General features: G+C 33.5%; 1 protein-coding gene and 1 pseudogene across 2 annotated transcripts in view; one reads left to right on the top strand and one right to left on the bottom strand.

Annotated features, from left to right (window-relative positions):
* LOC145285787 (uncharacterized) overlaps positions 1-19,536 on the bottom strand; it is a 233,046-nt gene extending 213,510 nt beyond the window's left edge. The window contains exon 1 of the mRNA XM_080134156.1: positions 19,407-19,536. The gene's annotated coding sequence lies outside the window, so the exon portion shown is untranslated. The remainder of the gene's footprint in view (positions 1-19,406) is intronic.
* On the top strand, positions 19,427-23,427 carry LOC145285786 (cAMP-dependent protein kinase type II regulatory subunit pseudogene; annotated as a pseudogene). Its single transcript, XR_013869072.1, has one exon. The product of XR_013869072.1 is annotated as a cAMP-dependent protein kinase type II regulatory subunit pseudogene (transcript).
* Positions 23,428-24,129: the final 702 nt, after the last annotated feature.

Raw genomic sequence — 24,129 nt, forward strand, 5'->3', positions numbered from 1 at the left:
TTATGCCCTTTTTCTAAACCGTTTACTTCTAATAAGAAAAAAATAAAAACATACCTGAGATGAAATCGAAACGAAAACCATAAAACAATGATTCAATTACGATAACCATTAGACCAACGTGATACGAACTTTAATGGGCGTTTTCAGATTATTTATATTTAACATAACAATTCACGCATGCGTATTCGTGAAACAGCAAACAGATAAAAATTCGATAACTCCCATGTACCAATGATTCAATTTTGACGTGTTAGCAATCGTATTTTTTTTTTTTTGGATAAAAAATAGATTAAAACGTTTTCCACATATCTGCATAACCTATATACCAAGTTTGAAGTCTGTAGATTAAAATAAGTTGTGTATATAGGTTGAGGTATGTCGTTACACCCAGATTGCCACTGTTCTAGATATATAGATAAACTATAAAAATTTTCTATAATTCAATTTGGATTAGAAACGTAAACCACACAAACCGAATTAGTGATTCCGACATAAAATGACTGAACGACATGACGGCAAAGCTAATTAGCAACCAATCAACAATGGCTATTGTCTGTTCTGGATCTGTCATAAAACACACAAGCCAAGCAAGATTTTTTTGAAATTGTTCAAGAAATTACGTTTTTGTTTTGTTTTTGCTGTTTACAAGCGCAAACAATTAAACATAAAACTCGACTTTGGCCTATAAACCGTAATTCTTGCCAGAAACGACTTTCTTTCCGACGATTTATCTCTTCTATCCAATTTCTAATGGCCGCACGTAAACATTGTGCCGGAAATATCTTTGCATTATCACTCTACACCCTATCCAGATAAAGTTACGTATGTACACATATATAAACACACACACAAGCACGCAAACGCACGCTCGCAATACACACACAAACATATATATATATATATATATATATATATATATATATATATATATAAAAGTGAACGTGTCTGTCTGTCTGTGTGTCTGTGTGTCTGTCTGTCTGTGTACATTTCCCTACGCAATAACTCTGTCAATTTTTAGTCTATAGACTCGAAATTTGAAATACCGGGTACTGAGATTTGGGAATATCGATGTGACGGGTGTCAGCCAGAAATTTGGCTGTTAAGGGGTCAAATTTCAACGATTTGGCCTTTAAGAACTCTACCAAACTCCTCCGACAATTTTGGGTCTAGACACTTGAAAATTTAGATATAGGTTCCTGGAACCTGGATCTAACTTAATAAAGTGATTTGAGCCCGAAACAATAAATTTTAAGGGGTCATAATAGGGGTCAAAGTTTAAAAAAATTAACCATTGTTTTTGTTTTTTTGCTTTTTTTGCACAGCATACACCTCTAAACACCCGAGCAACGCCGGGAATCCCTGCTAGTATATATATATATATATATATATATATATATATATATATATATATATATATATATATATATATATATATGAGTAAAACAACGTACAAACGATGGTTGACGCTATGCTACTGAGAAGGAAGAACTGAAAATTAATAAATAGTAATCATCGTTTCGTCCCTATTTCAAGGGATATCATCAGGATTTCTTTAGAAAAATTCTAAGGAAACATTCTACAGACCACATGCGAGTGACAAGGGAAAGTTCTTTTCTTTGTCACTCCCATGTGGTCTATAGAATGTTGCTTACATGGTTGCTAGAAAACTGCATCTGTTCTACCTCTTTTCAAGAAATCTAGTTTTAAAATTTTTTTATTACATTTTCACCCCAAACAAAGCAAATTGCCACTTTGGTGTAGGGGGCTACTATCAGGGGGAACAACTACTCGGGTACTATGTAGGAATTTGGGCAGCAAGATGTCGGTTCACGTTACACTTGAACTTCTGCATGTCAGTACAGTTGGGAAAGCAGGGACCTGGAATGGAATTCCAGAGTCTAGCGATTCTGGGGAAGAAACTATTGGAGTAGAAAGATCTTTTACATCTAGGGATCTCTACCGTGTGGGGGTGGGATTTAGCTGGCTGTCGGGTTTTGGTCGTGGGGGCACAAGTGTCTGGTTCGCCAGAGCATTCACCATTAAAATACTTGTAGAACAGGCAGAGGGATGCAACATTTCTTCGATGGGACAGAGGTTGAAGCTTAGATGCCAGTTCAGGGCCTATCAGATTGCCGACTCTATTTTGAACCTTATCTAGGAGCGTGAGACTAGTAGCAGATGCACCAGCTCAAATGTGGCAGCAATACTCTATACATGGGCGAATGGTGGCCTTATAGAGGTACAGGATAATTTCGGGTGTTAGTAGTTTTCTAGCACGGTAGAGAGAGCCTACCTTTTTCGCAGCGACTCTGGCAATGCTTTCAATGTAATTGTTCCAACTCATGTTTTCTGTGAACGTTAGGCCGAGGAGTTCGAAAGATGTACTCTCAGATAAAGAGTCACTGGCCATTGCTATTGGTGGCAGAGAAGGTTACTTGTAATTATTGAAGGAAACCAGTTTAGTCTTGGCAGCATTGAATATGACCATCCATTTTTGTCCCCATACCACTACAGATTGGATATCATCCTCCAGTGTTTTGCTATTTCTTTAGATATGTGTTCATTAGTTTTCCTTTCGTGCTTGTTATAGAGTGTAGTATCATCAGCATGTATATACCCCTCCCAAAGTCAATTTTGTCGGGGGGGCATTTATGAATATTAGGAAAAATAGAGGTCAAAGGATTGACCCCTGAGACACTCCCGTATTTATATCATATTGTTTAGATGTACGACCGTCGAGGACAACCTGGATTTTTCTCTTATCTAAGAAGGATTTAATTATGTTAAGTATTCTACCAGTGATACCGTATGATCTAATTTTCCTGAGGAGACCCTCATGCCATACCCTTCCAAACGCCTTAGATATATCTAGGGCTACCGCTCTGCCCTCCCCCGCGTTGTCCATTTAATGGTATATACGTTCAGAGGGTACAGTGAGGATGTCTGCTGTGGAACGGGCTTGTTTAAATTCATATTGTTTGTCAGTCCGAAGTTTAGCATCTGTAAGGTGCTGGACTAGAGCATGGTTAATTATGGTCTCTAGTATTTTGGCGAAAAGTGGGAGGAGGCTAATGGCGCAATAATTTAATGGGTCAGTTCTTTCACTAGAATTAATTAATACTTGTACCACAGAACAGTTTTCCAACAGCCCGGAAATCAGGATTCATTAAGACATTTGTTGTAGAGTTTGGAGAGAACTGGAGCTATTCGGATAAGCACTTTTTTAATAGCACAGCTGGGATGAGTTCGGGTCCACATGCTTTTAAAGTGTCAAGTTTTTTATGATAGCATGCACCTGAGCAGGGGCGATTTTCAGATAGTCTAGCGTGGCGTGTGTCAGCAAAGGAAAGTCAGGTAGGGGGTGGTTGGAAGGGTTCAGTATGGGTTTGAGGCAAACCGACTGGCAAGCATCTTAGCCTTCTCGATTGCTGAGAAAACAACCTCGTGATTGTTGGTAAGTGGGGGAATTGTTGATTACCCATTATTTAGAACAATTCTGTAGATTTTCCAGAAGTCTCGAGTTCCTAATTTTTGTGCTTCGATGCGTTTTTTAGTGGTTTCAGTAAATTCTCTCTTAGCTGTCGCTATTTCTTTCTTAACGTTACTTCTAGCTTCTATATACTTCTGTCTGTTTGAACTGGACTTATGTCGGTTAAATTTGCGGTATGCATGCTGCCTTTGAGCATTGGCAGTTGCGCAAGTAGAAGTAAACGATTGGGAAGAGTGGGGCTTGCCATAAAATTTCCGCATGGGAACATATGCTTCAATTGCCGTTTTGAACCATTCAGTGGTCTCATTTGCGCACTGTTCAGCAGGAAGAGAAAAATATTTCCTCATGGGCATCTCTGATAAGATCTCTGATGGCTTCCCAATCAGCCTTTTTATATCTCGTTGTTTTGAGCACTAGCTCTTCAGTTTTGTGTCTAGAGTTTAGGGCGATTTCGACCATTATCACTGCATTGTCAGCGTTCCCGAATGGGCTCTCAGCATTTGTTATATAATCATCGGGAACTGTGGTCAGAAACAGATCTAGAAGTGATGCGTGTAGTTCTTGCTGGTCAGGGAAACGGGTTGGAAACGTAATCATTTGTGATAGGGGAGGAGATATAGAGAAGGTATGCGTTGTGCTGCCCGCTAAATCTGTAGAGAATCCAAGCCAGTTTTTGTGGTGGAGATTAAAGTCAACAAATGTACTTGTGCGCTAGTGTCGAGGGAGAGTGATGTGTCTATGCTATCAGAGGCTTTGTTTATTTTGGTGCAGTCCTGGGTCGGGAGAGAGCGGTAGAGAAAGTAAAAGTAGCTAACGTTATTGCATGTCAAGTCTAAAGCACATAAAGGCTTGATCGTCCGATTCTAGGTGTGTTTCTCTAGTCAAGGGAGGGTTTTACGAATGTAGACTCCAATTCCGTGCATATTTCTGTCAGCATCCTTACGGCAGAGTAGGAGATATCCAGGCATGTTAAAGTAGTTAGAGGGGATGGAGGAGTGTAAGTTAGTCTCACTTAGTGCTAAGATATCCGGGGTATTTGTTAGGAAAATGCTTCAACATCAGCTAAATTAGTTCTAAGCTCACGAATGTTCGTGAATGCAAGTCTCAAGGGAGAAGGCAAGTTAGATTTGTTTGACCCTACGCCTGGTTTAAGCTTATATTTTTTATTGCACTGTCATGCTTTTTAAAGAGTTTCAGTTAGGTAAGGGGGAGCTGAACAAGAGGTCATGCAGAGTATCAGACATGCAACACAAGTAGACCATAAGCTGACCTTTCTTCAACTAGGATTGTGGCCTCAGGAAAGCCATCGGGGATCAGTGCAGGGTATCTTTCCATGCGCAACATGGCGCTACAAATATCTCGATATTATACAACTGTTGATGGAGCAGCCGGTCTAAGCGCTACAAAAGAGTTAAGGCTTCTGAACTACCATTCGAAAACAGCAGCCAGGAACTGTCAATCCGGTACCTTCAACCCATCAGAAGGTCAACCCAATCTAATTGCACAGGCATATGTGGTACTCAACCACTCTCAAGTGCCCAGTTTTGAGGGTGGGATGTGTCGGGTAGAGAATACGGCGTTCATTGCCCTAGACAAGAAACAAGATCTACCATTGTGTGCTTCGCCAAAACGGTGATAGCGTCTCTGCGCCTGACTAAATAGGCAAAGAAGGAGTATTGAGTCCGGGCGATAGGCAGAGCACATTTACTCCTTAAGCAGTTTAGGTTTGCAGACCGGTAATTTGTTTGAGTCACCAGCTCTAGGAAGGCTGTCATCCAAGACTGGAGAGGCCTCCCTCCCCTTAGGTTTAGTTTCAGAGTTTTCCATCACCTTGACGGATTATCTGGGAAGGTCTACTGGGTCCATCATCCTTGAAAGGGTTTGCTCCGCGCCTTGATCAAATCCAGGTATTTCTGCAACCCCGCGTAGTTAGTTAATGTTACAGGGTTAGTTTGTTATTACAAGAATGACTCCGCAAATGCACCTCCTCTGCTTCGTGCAAACGTCTTGGAATCATTAGTCCATCATAGTTTGTAATCTTTAAAATGTGAAAATCTCTGACTAAGTGTATCGATTTGGAGAATCTTGCTCTAATACGAATATCTTACTCGCCACCTCTGAACGACCACCTTATACAGTTGATAAGGCAGATGAAACGGCGAGGTGTGACATGAAAAGTCCCCGCAAGAAAAATGACTAAAATTTACTATAATTATAGTTTTCGTAAGTGACAGAAATAGCCAGGTCGTTCAAGATTACCTGGCATCTAAACACCACTTGTTTATTATAGTGGTGTGCTCCATGGGTCTGTACTTGGACTTTAATATTCTTGCTTTTCATAAACGCTTTCCTGGGACAATCGCGCTGAGATGGATACATTGGACATGATCACAAATTGAACGTACATATAACGAAGGTAATGGCTGAATAATTAGAACATTATGTCCACTATCTTAAAGAATGGAACCTGAAGCAGATGATCACATTTAATGTTTTCCAGACAAAGCACCTTTCCTTTAAAAGTCATAAAATAACCTCACCAACCAACGCTTGCGATAACCGATTGCAGGCTCCTATCCTTGTTTTATAAGTACTTTAATAGAATATGCTCCCACACATTCGCTGTTTTGTGACCCCCTTCCAACATAAATACACCCAAATTAGCTTGACAACGAGCAAAATTGCACCTTTGCATGATAGAACTGCTCGGGTACCAAAAGGCGTTCTACTCATGTCATTTCCTCGAATCGCTTGCCTTTGTAATTCCCTTCTGTTTCATGTATTGCAGATGTTAGCAACATCCAGGAATTAAAATGTAACGTAAACAAGCCTATCACTGCAGAATTTTGAAGCTAGATTCATATCAGCATCCTTTTTTATGCTAACCCTTTACATCCCATTAATGGTATCTTTTTTGTAGTGAATCTAACAAATATAATATCTGTTCTGGAACAGCTATTCTACTAGTTGTATAGAAGAAAAAAATGGTCGACATAATGAGTTATCCGTGACTGTTTTAAATTCGAAAAGGGGGTTTAAGCCTGTAAATTTGACATTAATTTATTGGTTGAATTACATTTTCTAAGATAAATAATATCATCGTTCATTGTTTTTCGTAATAGAGAGATAACACGTATGTCCTGACTAGGGCATTATTGTGTAATCCATTTAGGTAAAATTAATATATTAAAAGAGATTCTAAGTGATGAAAAATTCAAAATAGGAGAAGGTTTAATTTTTCTTAATAATTGATTAGGCTGTTGTGCAGTGTAATAAAAAGTCGATAAATAGTAAATAAACAAAATATACAACAGATAACTTCTACCAAACGCATTACAATTCAATTTTCTAGCAACTTATACCGTTTTAAAGTTCTGGAACTGTAAGTTCTCTTTTTTAAACATTTTTTTAATTTCGTTGATTCCGAAGAAAACAAGTCAATCAAAGATGACGATTGATTTTTATGGAAACTATCGCTAATTTCAGGTTGAAAAAATAGTAAAAAAAGTATACAGTACCTCTAACCTGTGGCGTGCCGAAAGCTTTTCAGGACAGGTACTCAAGTGAAATGAAAATGGCAAAAATATAGTAATTGTGGGAGACCGGTATATAACATCATACCTCTGAAAAGGGCACTTTTAAAACAGGTGTAAAAGGAACAGGTGCTTGGGCACTCCTAGCACCCTTCCTTGTGCACGTCCCTGTTTTTAACCCTGAATTTTAGGAGGGGGGCAGTCGGTTTAGTGTTTTACATGTTTATAATTATTTTAAAGCATAAAACTAACGATTACCTAAAACAAAGGTGACTTCTATTTTTATTAGCTAGTGAAGTGAAATTAATAAAACAAACTTTATAAAATAATAAAGTTTACAGTTTCATATCATTAAAGGCATCGAAGTTGGTAGGAAACTACTTTTTATTGTATATTTTGTTTATTTTTTAGTTTCTGGTTAATAACTAGATTGCATGATTGTTAACATTTCAGACAACAGGTGTCGACGTGATTATTAATGTTGGTTGCTTATGTCCTAAAATTAACTGAAATAAACACCTTCAAACTTACACTTCTAAAAAAATCTAGATATTTTCAATAAAGGAACATTACTGGAGATTAAGTACTAACAATAAGATGTTAAAAAATATAAAATGTTGTGCGTCTTGTTAAATGCACTTGAACTAGCATAAAACAATTGAACTTCTTTACTGATATTGCAAGCTTCAGAAAAACTATATTCAAACTTCTTAACTCATATTAAAAGTTTCAGAAAAACTATATTCAAAATTACAGAGTTACAACACTTCAACTTCAATTATTCTTTTTTCTTTTTAAATCCTTTGAATTGTCTCATAAATAAAACGTCTCAGCATATTTTAAGAATTTTTAAAAAATGTTTTAGAAAACCTGCAAATATAATTTTGTCATTAGATTATATAAATTAAAAAGTTCTCTATTCATTAAAAAATAAAATTATCTCAAACTTTTAATGTGATTAAATTCGTTGAAATCGATCGCTTCATATTTGTGTGATGTTGAGTCACTATTAAATGTAAAACATAACTTGATTCGTAAGTAACCTTTATTTTAGTTTTTAAATTATTCCTTAGTTTTCTACTATATATTAGGTAATCAAAATATAGTTATCAAATCTAAATCTAATAGAAAAAAACCTAAAGACAGTCAAAGGTTACACATTATGAAAAAACAACCAAGATGAGAACAATAATCCAAGAAATCCAAACATTAATAATCAAGCCTTATCTCAACAATATACAAACATCATAGAAAAACGGAATGAGCACTAATTTATTAAAACAATAAATAAACTTGACGCTATTTTCACCATTCACAAATAACACCGAGTGTTAATGAACCTGAAAACGGTCAGAGGTTACATCAGCCGAAACGTTGTGAAAAACAACAACCAAGCAACCAAGGTGAGAACAATAGTCCAAAATATGCAAGTAATACAAATACATCATCATTTTATCATGACTTTTTGATAGTTTGTTATAATAGTTTCTTCTTGATAGTTTGGTTATAATAGTTGCATTTTTGATAGTTTTGTTATAATAGTTTCTTCTTGATAGTTTGTTATAATAGTTGCATTTTTGATTGTTTTGTTATAATAGTTTCTTCTTGATAGTTTGTTATAATAGTTGCATATTTGATTGTTTTGTTATAATAGTTTCTTCTTGATAGTTTGTTATAATAGTTGCATTTTTGATTGTTTTGTTATAATAGTTTCTTCTTGATAGTTTGTTATAATAGTTTCATTTTTGATTTTTTGTTATAATAGTTTCTTCTTGATAGTTTGTTATAATATTTGCATATTTGATTGTTTTGTTATAATAGTTGCATTTTGATAGTTTGTTATAATAGTTGCATTTTTGAATGTTTTGTTATAATAGTTGCTTCTTGATAGTTTGTTTAATAGTTGCATTTTTGATTGTTTTGTTATAATAGTTGCTTCTTGATAGTTTGTTATAATAGTTGCATTTTTGATTGTTTTGTTATAATAGTTGCTTCTTGATAGTTTGTTATAATAGTTGTATTTTTGATAGTTTAGTTATAATAGTTGCATTTTTGATAGTTTGGTTATAATAGTCGCTTTTGATAGTTTGTTTATAATAGTTGTTTTTGACAGTTTGTTTATAATAGTTACTTTTTGATAGTTTCTTCATAATAGTTGCTTTTTGATAGTTTGTTTATAATAGCAGCTTTTTGATAGTTGTGTTATAATAGGTGCTTTGTGATAGTTTGTTATAATAGTTGCTTTTTGATGGTTTGGTTATAATAGTTGCTTTTTGATAGTTGTGTTATAATAGTTGCTTTTTTATAGTTTGTTCATTATAGTTGCTTTTTGATAGTTGTGCTATAATAGTTGCTTTTTCATAGTGTGTTTATAATAGCAGTTTTTTTGATAATTTGTTTATAACAGTTGCTTTTTGATAGTTGTGTTATAATAGTTGCTTTGATAGTTTGTTTATAATAGTTGCTTTTTAAGAGTTTGATTATAATATTTGTTTCTTGATAGTGTGGTTATAATAGTTGGTTTTTGATAGTTCGGTTATAATATTTGCTTTTTGATAGTTTGGTAATAATTGTTGCTCTGCGACAGTGTGCTTATGATAGTAGCTTTTTGATAGTTTATTTATAATAGTTACTTTTTGATAGTTTGGTTATAATAGTTGCTTTTTGATAGTTTGGTTATAATAGTTGTTTTTTGATAGTTTGGTTATAATAGTTGCTTTTTGATAGTTTTTTATAATAGTTGCTTTTTGATAGTTTGGCTATAATAGTTGTTTTTGACACTTTAGTTATAATAGTTGGTTTCGATAGTTTGTTATAATAGTTGCTTTTTAAGTTTGGTTATAATACTTTCTTTTTTAGAGTTTTGTTATAATAGTAGCTTTTTGATAGCTCGTTATTATAGTTGCTTTGTTATAGTTTGTTATAATAGTTGCTTTTTTATAGTTGGTTTATAATAGTTGCTTCTTGATAGTTTTTTATAATAGTTGCTTTTTTATAGTTGTGTTATAATAGTTGTTTTTTTATAGTTTGGTTATAATAGTTGCTTTTTGATAGTTCGGTTATAATATTTGCTTTTTGATAGTTTGGTAATAATTGTTGCTCTGTGACAGTGTGCATATGATATTAGCTTTTTGATAGTTTGTTAATAATAGTTGCTTTTTGATAGTTTGGTTATAATATTTGCTTTTTGATAGTTTGGTTATAATAGTTGCTTTTTGTATAGTTTGGTTATAATAGTTGCTTTTTGATATTTTTGTTATAATTGTTGCTTTTTGATAGTTTGTTCATAATAGTTGCTTTTTGATAGTTTCTTAATAATAGTGGCTTTTTGATAGTTTGGCTATAATAGTTGCTTTTTGATATTTTTGTTATAATAGTTGCTTTTTGATATTTTTGTTATAATTGTTGCTTTTTGATAGTTTCTTAATAATAGTTGCTTTTTGATAGTTTCTTAATAATAGTTGTTTTTGATAGTTTGGCTATAATAGTTGCTTTTTGATAGTTTGGTTATAATTGTTGCTTTTTGATATTTTGGTTATAATTGTTGCTTTTTGATAGTTTGTTCAAAATAGTGTCTTTTTTATAGTTTGTTAATAATAGTGGCTTTTTGATAGTTTGGCTATAATTGTTGCTTTTTGATAGTTTGTTTATAATAGTATGTTTTTGATAGTTTGGTTATAATAATTGCTTTTTGATGGTTTGGTTATAATAGTTACTTTTTTATAGTTTGTTTATTATAGTTCTTATATAGCTCCTTGATAGTTTGCTATAGTAGTTGCTTTTTTACAGTTTGGTGACAATCGTTTCTATGTGATAGTTTGTTATAATAGTTGCTTTTTGATAGTTTGGCTATAATAGTTGTTTTGACAGTTTATTATAATAGTTGCTTTTTCATAGTTTGTTATAATAGTTGCTTTGTGACAGTTTTGACAGAGTTGCTTTTTGATAGTTGTGTAATAATTGTTGTTTTTGATGGTTTCCATTAGATAATGTTTCATCCATTGGATTAGTTTTGCTCGAAACTTAATGGGTAGATACGAAGCCAATCAACCAAATAAAATTCTCAGCTCCTGTTTACGAACGATAATCACAGCGTGGAATCTGTTCTTCTCTCAGTTTCAATTTTTTTTTATTATGGCCACCCACGCGCGCGTGCAGAACAGACCACAACAGACGGCACAAAACATTTAATTAACTGTAAAATGTTGCTTATTACAGTCGTCTTGTTTACTCATTTGCTGTTGTTGAGATGAGCATTGGACATAAATCGTAAATATAAAACACTATCAGTAGTAGTAGTAGTAGTAGTAGTAGTAGAAGTAGAAGTGGTGGTAATAAAAATCGTATTTGTTTGTTGTAAAGTGACCTATATTTAATCTCGAGCTTTGTGTAAAACTTTCCGAGTCTTAATTAGTATTAGTACATTAAACAGCTATTTTATTATCCCATGTATTTTTTATAGGCACTGGTTATAAAAAATAGTTCCTTATACATTAAGATAATACGATTATAAAGAACGAACGATCTAGCCCCTTATCACTAACAATTTAACAAATGAGGCTAATCCGGCCTTGATTCGAAATGTCCTTTTTGGAGTGAGCTGTGTATTTCCCTTACATTAAAACTTTGCTCTTGCGAGTGTGAACTGACAGGTATATAAGGGAGAATTTGAATGCGTCATTATTACACGCAGCAAATACGGACTGACAAAATACTGCAACAAATGTTGTGGTAACCCTTCTACATTCCCGGTACAAGCCACATCGTCAACAACTGATTCTCTTAAAACCTGTAGAACATCTGGAGAATCTAGTACGAGAAATTCAGCTTTTTATTGACTTGAAATAATAATTATTTCATTGCACATTGAGGTTGTACGCTATGCAAGATACGAGCTACTACATCTACTACTAAAAGTAGCGTGTAGCAGGCAAGAGAGAGAAACTACTAACAGTAGTAGTAGTAGTAGTAGTAGTGACTGTGACAACTCCAAAAAGAAATCTTATTTAGCGAGAACCTGTTTTATTTTCCTCTAGTGTTCATAGTTTAATACTTCATTAACATTTCGATTTCACAGTTGTGCGAAATGTTAAAATATATCAGTTTTTTTTATGTGGAATTTCTATAGATCTTTATTGTGGGATGATAGTACTTTTCTTTCGCTGTTTACAGAGATCAACAAACATTGCTTTTAATATTGGCTAGATTAAAACTACATCCGAGGGGCTTCGATACAAAATTAAACTCTGGTTCCTAAAATGAAAAAAAGGAGAAAGTATTTCGTAAATTGTTTAAAATGCATTTCATTTGTAAACTATACATTTCCTTTAATGCATTGTATTATTTTTGTAAATTGTTATCGTTTATTATATATACAGCACACACACACACACACACACACACACACACACATATATATATATTCATATACATATAATACAGCGAAACAGTACTGTATGTAGATGACTTTATATACATATATATATATATTAATATATAAATTAATATATATACATGTATATGCTATATATATAATATATATATATCATTATTTATAAGTAATATAAAGTTATAAATATATATATATATATATATATATTATTTATAAGTAATATGAAGTCACATATATATATATATATATATCATTATTTATATGAAATTATTATAGAGCTCCGTTTCCAATCATGTGAGCTCTTTATTTATGTTTGTGAGTAGTTGCATTTTATATAGTCAGTCTCTATGTTCGTGATCCTCATTATTTAAATCGCGTTTTTATTTGGACGGGGTTTCTTGTAACTATCTTATACTAAAAAATCAAGGAATGGTTCGCCTGCCAACAATCAGATACAACTTTCCTCTCAAGTAAAATATAGACTATGCTTGTACATGTCTGCCAGAAATTCAACAATTTACAAAAAAAAAAAAAAAAGAAAGAAATAAAATAAATAAAAATGAACCCGTGACTGGAAATTAAAAAAAAACAAAACATAAAAATGGTTACAAAGAACAAACTAATAAAAAAGAATAGTAAAAAACAAACAACAAACAAGCAAACAAACAATTATCATGCACCGATGTAAATACACCGGTAAAAGTTTTTTTAAAATTTTTTATTGGAAGTTTAATTTTCTCTGGTAACTAGTCGACTGTTGTAACTCCTTACTGAATTCCATGGAACCGAATGGCTGCTCTGGAGGCTAATCTATACGTACTTTTCTTATGAAAAGTTCATTAAAGATGGAATAAAAGTGTGTACTATGTCACACGTTAGAGGAGTCCATTATAATGCCCTTCTCCTTTACAAGAACAAAGATGAATAATCGTTAAAATAATTTCTTTTGTATATTTTTTAATCATTTCATTATTTAAATCTCATAATAAACCTACATTCTTACATTAATTACGCAACACCAAAAATCTCCCCACTGCTTTCAACACACACACACACACACACACACACACACACACACACACACACACACACACATATATATATATATATATATATATCGTTGACTGGGTTCAAAAACAGCCTACAGAAAATGGATTCTGATTTATGAAAGTGTGATAGGTTATGAAAAGGAAGGGTTCTAAAGAGATAGCTTCGAATTTGGGGGTATCAAAACTAAAGCAAAATATGATGAAAGTAAAAATAAAATAGATACACCCCATAATTTATTATACCATACCTGTTCACACTGAAACACTTATCACAATATTCTGTGGATCTATATTAAAAAACCTTGTTAAACTTTGTGGCATATTTCCATTCTATGGAAGTCAGGCGCGAACGAACACCCCATGATTTTATTATACCATATTTCTACAAACTGAAACATAATTATCAAAGTATACTTACGCAGATAGATATGAAAAGTCTTTATTAAAGTTTGTGCCTATTTCCATTCTTTGGAGGCCAGGCGCGAACGCAGACCCCGCAATTTTATTATACCATGCCTATTTAAGTTAAAACACACTTATCAAAGTATTCTTATGTACATCTATATCAAAAACACTTGTAAACGTTTTTTTTTAATTTTTAATTTTTTTATTTCCATAGTTTGTGGAGCAGACGCGAACACAGACCCCACAATTTTCTGCCAGATCAAACATACCCATTCCTTTGTCTCGATACATCTTCTATCATTATATATAATCAGTTTTTTAAAAAATAGTCAACCATATAGGAGCCTATTCGTGACCAGACGCACGCACGCACACACACACACACACACAAACACACACACACGTTCAGCTTTATATTATAGATATATAAAATATACAATTATTATTTGTTACATACGTGCATACGTTTTAGTGAAATCAATTTAAAGAGACACACCCCATCAGCTCAAGAAATAAATAAATGAAAACAGTTCATATTCCCAATTTAAAGCTGTTGACCATCTTACGTTTTATTCCTTTATGTGTGTTAACATGCACAATTCTTGATAGCACCGGTTTCGTAGCGCAAAATCATTAATTAAATTATTATATCAACCAATAAATTTATTTTGCGTCTACTTTTTAAAAATTATTACGCTATCTTTCCATGTGCATGATTATTTGGTACATGCTCTGTAGTTACACTGAGCTTCATAAATTAAAGGTTGGTATAAATAAAAGGTGAAATACAATCGAAGAAAAATATTTCCATATATATATATATATATATATATATATATATATATATATATATATATATACGCTTCACTATTTGTTACCAAGTAAGGGTTATGACTTACTTGTAGTTTCATTAAATACTTTTGCAAGCAAAACCCGATCCCGCATTTTGCTTAATCCTACCCTCTGATGACAAGGAAAGTATTTCTTCGAAACTCCGCGGATTAAGGACTATCCACTTATTTTGTGCTTCCTTTTTTAAAAATAAATAGGTTTTTAAATCTTTTTCAAAGTGTTTTTAACATGCTTTATTAACTACTTGTTCTTATATATATATATATATATATATATATATATATATATATATATATATATATATACATATATATATATCGTATATACGAGGTCAGATTTAGTGGTGCGACAAGTTTTTTCAGCACATTACATTTAATTTTTACTTGTAAGAAACTCCGAAGCCAATTAGTCCAAGGAAATAAAGTTTATATAATGTTTCGTTATCTCCAGTTGAATTTGAGCATAATCATGACAGTTTTTAAATTATTACTACTTCTGTTCTAGCTCATGACAAATTGGATGCGAATGTTTTTTTTTACATCAAGATTACCGAAGAGGGTAAACTGACATTTTCTACTGTTTTTTTTTTTTCGCATTTCATCGGAGTTTCCCTTTCCTAGATGGATTGCTTTTACTTTATCTACACTCAAATAAGCTATTAAAGTAGCAATTAATCGATATTTAGGGTGGGATTTTGCTGGAATTGCGCTCCTGGGAGCGCATTCAGAAGAAGTACTTGTAAAAAATATTTTTATTTTACTTTGATTGATACAATCCCAACGACCAACGTACTTTATGGTTCCTGACATAAGTTCATATTTCATATACACATGGGTAAAAATGATGTTCAAATTTCATATACACAGGAATCAAAACGTTGTTCAAATTTCATATCCACATGAATAAAAATGGTGTTCAAATTTCATATACACATGAATAAAAACGGTGGTCAAATTTCATATCCACATGGATAAAAATGGTGTTTAAATTTCATATACATATGAATAAAAATGGTGTTTAAATTTCATATACACATGAATAAAAATGGTGTTCAAATTTCATATCCACATGAATCAAAATGGTGTTCAAATTTCATATACACAGGAATCAAAACGGTGTTCAAATTTCATATCCACATGAATCAAAATGGTGTTCAAATTTCATATACACATGATCAAAATGGTGTTCAAATTCCACATACACATGAATCAAAATGATGTTCAAATTTCATATACACATGAATCAAAATGGTGTTCAAATTCCACATACACATGATCAAAATGGTGTTCAAATTCCACATACATATGAATCAAAATGGTGTTCAAATTTCATATCCACATGAATCAAAATCTTGTTCAAATTTCATATACACATGAATCAAAATGGTGTTCAAATTCCACATACACATGAATCAAAATGGTGTTCAAATTTCATATACACATGAATCAAAATGGTGTTCAAATTCCACATACACATGATCAAAATGGTGTTCAAATTCCACATACATATGAATCAAAATGGTGTTCAAATTTCATATACATATGAATCAAAATGGTGTTCATATTTCATATACACATGAATCAAAATGATGTTCAAATTCCACATACACATGATCAAAATGGTGTTCAAATTCCACATACATATGAATCAAAATGATGTTCAAATTTCATATACACAGGAATCAAAATGGTGTTCATATTTCATATACACATGAATCAAAATGATGTTCAAATTTCATATACACATGAATCAAAATGGTGTTCAAATTTCATATCCACATGAATCAAAATGGTGTTCAAATTTCATATACACATGAATCAAAATGATGTTCAAATTTCATATCCACATGAATCAAAATGGTCTTCAAATTTCATATACACATGAATCAAAATGGTGTTCAAATTTCATATACATATGAATCAAAATGATGTTCAAATTTCATATACACATGAATCAAAATGGTGTTCAAATTTCATATACACATGAATCAAAATGGTGTTCAAATTTTATATACACACGAATCAAAATCGTGTTCTAATTTCATATACATATGAATCAAAATGGTGTTCAAATTTCATATACGCATGAATAAAAATGGTGTTCAAATTTTATATACATAATGAATAAAAACGGTGTGCAAATTTCATTAAAAAATCATATTACAAGCAAGAAATTCGTTTAAATCTCATAAAAATCTACTAAATTACACAATTTTGTAAAGTTCTGATGAATTATTTTTTTCTCATCCACTGCAAGTACTGTTACACAAGAGTTGGGAAGTGGTATGGAGAAGAGCGCTCCCGAGGAGGAACACTCTGACCTGCAAGAAGAGCCTGGGAAGCCCCGTTGGCATTCTCCGGTATAGGCGATTAGCAGTAAAGAAACGTCGTCTCAAAGAGAAACGGCAAAGCCTGAGGGGGTGGACCTCCTAGAAATGCACAGAACCAGCATAACAGCGCAATCAATCAGAAGCAGTTCATTACAGGAATGGTTGAATCTCTGTTGATTTTGAGAGATGAACTAACAAATAAATCTGCCAATCAGCACGCATCATCCTCATCCTTTCAATCGCATCATCTTCACCCTTTCAATTTTAGTTTCTTATAATTTTCTTTACATTCACGACTCTACTGCTATTACGTATAAATAAATACACTTTTTACTATTGACAAACTCATAACTCTCGTTTACCACTTATTTTTTTTTACAAATGGGTTACCACATGTCAAGGCCCGGAAGCCACTCAAGGATAAGTGTTAATGTATGTATTGTAGCAATTGGGGTAGTAGAATAGTAATTGTTTGTAGTAGACATTCGGTATGATCAGAATATTTATGAGAACGGTTCAATAAGAACTTGTTTACGTTGAAGTTGAAGAGGACTATTGTAGTTAGCTGAAAAGCAGACCAGTGGAACAGAGTTTCATGGACGGGCATTTCTAGAAAAGAAGCTTTGTTGATGGAATCCACGTTTAGCTTTAGGCACCGTTAAAGAGTGGGAGAATTTATTGATAGTGATTTTGGCTAGACGAGTGTTTTTGTGAAAGATTGGCACTCAATGTTTTTGTGAAAGATTGGAGCTCAGTCGAAGACTTACCATGAAAATACTGATAAAGCAGAGACAAGGTCGCAACGTCCCTTTTGTGGGAAAGGGATTGAAGAAAACAAAAAATGGCATCGCCTTTTTTCATTTTCCATGGACGATGTTTCTGACAAAGGAGGAAGAATTGCTGTGATCCAGGTCAGCTGTTTTTAGTAACTGATCTGTTGAGATTTCATTTTATCCTCATCATTAAACTTTCAATCTATTAACGCTTATTTGCCTAACCTAGTTAAGAATAAAACATTATACGAATGTTACCTTTTGAAAATCACCCAGTTAAAGCTAACCGTATGGTCCTTGCGGGTTTAGTTTTAACTAGCCAAATAAATTTCCTTATTAGCTTATCTCGCCACAAGGGCAGTATTAGACACGAGGCAATTTTATATTTGTGGGGGAAATCCAGCGTATCAAGTGGCACTCTAGATTAGAATAAAAATTAAAATTGCCTCAGTCTTGAAGGATTTCACAAAATCACTAAATCGAAGTCAGAAAACATTTAATGTAGTATCAGAAGAGATGCTACATTTTTCTCCCAGCCGAAATCAGAATAAGATACAGAATAGATAACAAAAGTGTTTGTGGTTCGACGGAATATCAACCCTTTTGACTTATTGAATGAATTGAATATATAACCTACTTGCACCTATTTATGGAAAGCTTAACGATATCATTGCGCAATTGTATAAAACGAATACACCTGTGCAAGACTAAATCTCTTTTGATATCATCTTATTTATTTGCTTGTTTTTTTTTTTAGCGTTAACACTATCTGAGTTGGCGAGAGAAATAGAATGATGTAAATTCGGAGTATAGGGCGGAAGATGGAGGAGGTCTGTTATGACATCAAAATGAGAGAAAAGAAAACGTGATATATTATGGAATTGAGGCAACAGCGAGGTCTACAGTGATAGCACTATGGGAGAGAAACAGAGAGAGAGAGAGAGAGAGAGAGAGAGAGAGAGAGAGAGGCAGACAGAGACAGTGTGAGAAATTGAGAGAGAGAGAAAATGCGATATAGATAGATAGATAGATAGATAGATAGATAGAAAGGGGTATATTATACATGACATCACAATGCATTATGACTTTGTGGAATCCTTTGATCGTTGTATATCCATGGTTATCAAGCCATGTTAAAGGTAAAATATGTTACACACACACACACACACACATACACACACACACATACACACACACACACACACACACATATATATATATATATATATATATATATATATACTAGTGGCCTAGTATCATGATCAAACTAAAACGATTATTCTCAAACTTTTTAGAATAGAACCATTGAAAAGGTGATGTAATATCACTGAGAATTGTGACATAGTTTAGGTCACAAATACCAAATTCTCATCGTCAAATCCCTAAAAAGTTACCCTCCCTCCTTAAGCAAAATAAAAACACCCAGCTCGTTATTATTCCACTTTAGACTTAATATTAAAGATTACGTTAGAATAACACAAAAGAATGAAACAAATACCGCTACCTCATTCTCAGTGTCCACTCCCTCTCTCTCTTTCTTTTTCCTACCCTCTCTTTCTCTCTCTTCGTTCAAACGCACGTACCTCTACAGTAGTTGCGCACACGTAGTTCATACCGCGTGTGTTCCGACCCGCACCTCTTCCTCCTACCATCGTCACTACCACCACTACAACCACCACCAAATCACCAAATCAGCCAACCAACGTCGACAAAACGGAGAGCGATAGAGAGCGCTTTTTTTCGCTGCAAAGGGACCCCACAACAACGCGGAACTCGACGGTCCAGCGCTCATACAAAATCGCATTTGTTCCCAACACGCACACGCACACACACATACACACACACACACACGCACACACCTACACACACATTTACATGCACACGTATAGAAACAACTATAGATATGCACCCACCTTTTTTAAAGAGACACATACATGTGTAAAACTATTTGTATATACACACCTGCTGAGTTGTAAGTTATTCTCTGCACTATATAGCAACGTTTTGCTGGTGTTTAGCTAGAGTAAACAAGCACGGCAGTCGGGGCTACACATAAGAAAAAACAAAAACAAAAAAAGCAATGCTGTAGTTTCCCAACTGCCGTTTAATTGTTGTTGCCATTTGGATTGTGACAGAGGAGTATTGTTTACGTTTTCTCTTTCTATTAATTGTCTTACGAGCAATGTTTATGTGTTAACCCCGCTCTTCTCATTTGACTGTGAATAGTATAGCTACGTTTTACTTTCTTTTAGAATTCAACGGTAGTCCGAACGGAACAGTTGAATTTCAGTGAATGTGAGAGTTATACAGAAAAGAGGACAGAAACGCAATAGTTGTTTTCTGTGTTTGTTTTTGTAAAAAAAAAAAAAAAAGACAGAATGTGTGTGTGCGAAGTGATAGATAGATGAAGATGAATTAACAGAGAAAATAGAGATAAAAAGAAACAGAAAAAAATTAACACAAGACACAAAACACCAACAAAAACAACAACAAAAACAAACCCAACAAAAAAGAATCCAACACTAAAAAGCGAAACAAAATTATCATTTGGAGTTCATACGGATATTTTTTAAACTTTACTTCAAAAGAAGGAACTACGGACGATAATTCAAAAGGAAAGTATACGACACCAATTTTGAATGAAGATATAAATAATCCGAGATATTAAAAAAAAGATCGTTTAAAAAAGACACCGGAAAAAAAACAAAAAAACAAACATAGGAACGCATTCTTTCTTTCATTCACGGAACACTTCATCACGTGACAATTTTACCTTTTTAAAACAAAAGCAAAAAAAAAAAAAAAAAAAAAAAAAAACGGATAACATTTACCAAAAGGTATTTCATTTGGAATATTTGACATACAAATTTAAACTCTTGGAGCAAAAGTGTTACATTAAATAAATAAATAAATAACAATGAAAATAAATTTAAAGTGGGAGGTGGAGAAATAGCGAATCATTTGTTCGTCGAAATTAAACGCACCCATTGTCTTTAATGGGAAAAAACGAAACTCCGCATACGTACAGAAATAAAAGCATACACATAAATAATTATACACACACGCTTATTTACGGACACCTTTGTATGAAACTATAGACACACACACATATACTTGAACAAAAAACAAAAGAAAAGAAAACAAAAAAAAATCGCAATATTAAAACGAATAATCTCTTTAGAAATACAAACAAAATCGAACTATAATTATAAAAAAAAATCGAAGACATGAGCTTCGAAATTCCTGAAGGTCTCGGTGATATGCTCAGGGACTTCACAGTAGCCGTTTTGCGCGAACGCCCGGGTGATATCTACGACTACGCCATAGATTATTTTACGCGAGTCCGCGAGAACCGTAAACCAAAGCCGGTGCCTATGTACATCATGGTTGACGAAGGAGAAGCCGGAGAACCGGAGCCGTCCACCTTGAAGCCGAAAACGAATTTTGCAAACAGGGCGGCCCGGCGGCATTCCGTATCGGCTGAAAGGTATGATCCCGAGGCCGACGACGATGACGAAAAAGTGGTACACCCGAAGACAGACGAGCAACGTCGCAGGCTGACAGAGGCCGTCTGTGGCATCCTCATATTCCGGTGTTTAGATTCGGATCAGATGCAAGAAGTACTGGACGCCATGTTTGAGAAGAAAGTAAGCCCCGGTGAGGAGGTAATTACCCAAGGTGATGATGGTGACAATTTCTACGTGATCGACAGCGGCATCTATGATGTGACAGTCTCAACAAACGGTCAAAGTAGAAAGGTCCACCAGTTTGTCAACACGGGAAGCTTCGGCGAACTAGCCTTGCTCTATAACATGCCCCGTTCGGCCACAGTAACAGCCGTTTCGGAAGGTGGTACTCTATGGGCAATGGACCGTAATTCGTTTAGGCGAATTGTATTAAAAAGTGCCTTTAAGAAGCGGAAGATGTACGAGGACTTTTTAGAGAACGTGCCAATTTTGAAGTCGTTGGATCAGTATGAACGTATGAGTTTGGCTGATGCTCTAGTGTCACAGAATCACCCCGACAAGACCCAAATAATCAAACAGGGTGACGCTGCACATGGCATGTATTTTGTGGAGCGGGGTGAAATCAAGGTAACCATCTCGAACCCTGATGACCCGGAGGCTGAGGAGGAAGAAGTCGGTCGGTTGTCGAAAGGTACTTATTTCGGTGAGCTTGCCCTCATCGAAAACAAACCTCGCTCGGCAAACGTATATGCCATGGGTGATATACAGGTCGCCTTTTTACAGAGGGACTCATTTGAACGCTTGCTAGGCTCTTGTTTAGATATCATGAAAAGAAATAGTGAACTGTACAAACAATATACGGAGCAAACGAAATGATTAGAGACATGATAACCTTAAACAATAGGAATGGAAAAGAGACTTGACAAGAAGTACAAAATACATATGATAAAAGAAATAAACACAATGTGTGGTGTAAAAGGATCAGTGAATTAAATTTGATGTAAAATGGTCAAGTATCACAAGATATATGAAAAGAAATTGTGATGATGGCCACAGATTACATATATAATACACGCACACACACGCAACACACACGCACACACACGCAAACCTCGTCGGCTGTGCACGAGTTGATATAAAAACTCTTCGGATAAGTGGCGGAGACAAGTCTCATCTGTTGTTACATTGGAGAAATGTTACTAAATGGAGCGAATATTGTTTCCTTGTTTTTTTAATGCGTTTCAAATGAAAAAAAAATGTTAACGCAACAACATATAAAAAAAACATACCTGAAATTAAAACAAACACGTATAAAATACGCTAGTGCACAAATTAGAGTGTATATATATATATATATATATATATATATATATATATATATATATATATATATGTATATATATATATTTAATACATACGTATATAAATTGTGTGCATATATATATGTATATATATATATATACATATATATGTTTTTGCACAAATAACCATTTATACATATACATATATATATCAATTTTTGTGCATATATATGTTTGTGTGCATATGTATATGTATATATGTAAGTGTATAAATGTAATATGAATGTATATATATATATATATTAATATATAAATTCTATGTATATATATATACATACACAATCAACATATCTGTAAATCTGTATATCGATATGTGTATAATATATATATATATATATATATACGTATAAGCATATGTGAATTCTGTGTGCATATATATTCTTTAGTTATATATAGACATACACATACGCACTTGTATACGGTGTATATATATGTGTATAGATACATACTATATATATTTATATATATATGCATATATATATATGCGTTTAATATCCCTCTATATTTATAAAATGCTACTTATGACCAAAAATGTCGAAACAAAACGATTGTGATCCCCCCCCCCCAAAAAAAAACAGTTGTTATGATGTGAAACCAAGTTACAGCCATTATTTGTTTGTTTTGTTGCTTTTGGATATTTTTGTGTTTCTATAAAAAATTGAAAAAAACAAAAAACAAAACTGAATTTGAAAAAAAAAATCGTTTAATTTTGTTTGTTGGGAAATATTGGATTTCTCTGTGAAAAGATAAAATAAAGAAAAATGTCAAATGTTTAACGTTGCCGCCATTATCTTTCTCGATCGATCCTCAGTTGACTCGAAATCTTCACGTTTTATCAATTAATTGAAATATCTACATAATTACTTATACACATGGCAATATGGCCTGATTTCTTCATATCTCTCTCCCTCTAACTTACGCTTATACATACATACATACATACATACATACATACATACATACATATATATATATATGTATATACACACACACACATATATATATATATATATATATATATATATATATATATATATATATAAATTCCACAACCAAAAAAAAAACGTCGCAGCCTACAAGAGCCATGCCAGTCAACGAACCGGAAGTTCAAGACTCGAGTTTCCCCCTTCTTTGGGCTAATCAGTTGGCAGAGTGATTGCCTCGCACACAAGAGGCTCGGGTTTCGAATGTGACAAACTGATGAGCGTAAACATGGGCGAAACTCGAGTCTTAATATTCCGGGTCGTTGACTGTCATGGCTCTTGTAGGCTGCGACGTTGTTTGGCTGTAGATTTTATTATATATAATCTCTCACATTCTCAAAATTATATATATATTAGTGATGGGACGATTGAAGTATTTTTCCAATTCCAATACAATTACAGATTCCGTATTAAATTTCCTATTCCGATTCCGATTCTTTATAAATATATATATATATATATATATATATATATATATATATATATATATATATA

The sequence above is a fragment of the Euprymna scolopes genome, chromosome 10, assembly GCF_053919585.1.
Source record: "Euprymna scolopes isolate OS-2025 chromosome 10, ASM5391958v1, whole genome shotgun sequence".
NCBI lineage: Eukaryota > Metazoa > Mollusca > Cephalopoda > Sepiida > Sepiolidae > Euprymna > Euprymna scolopes.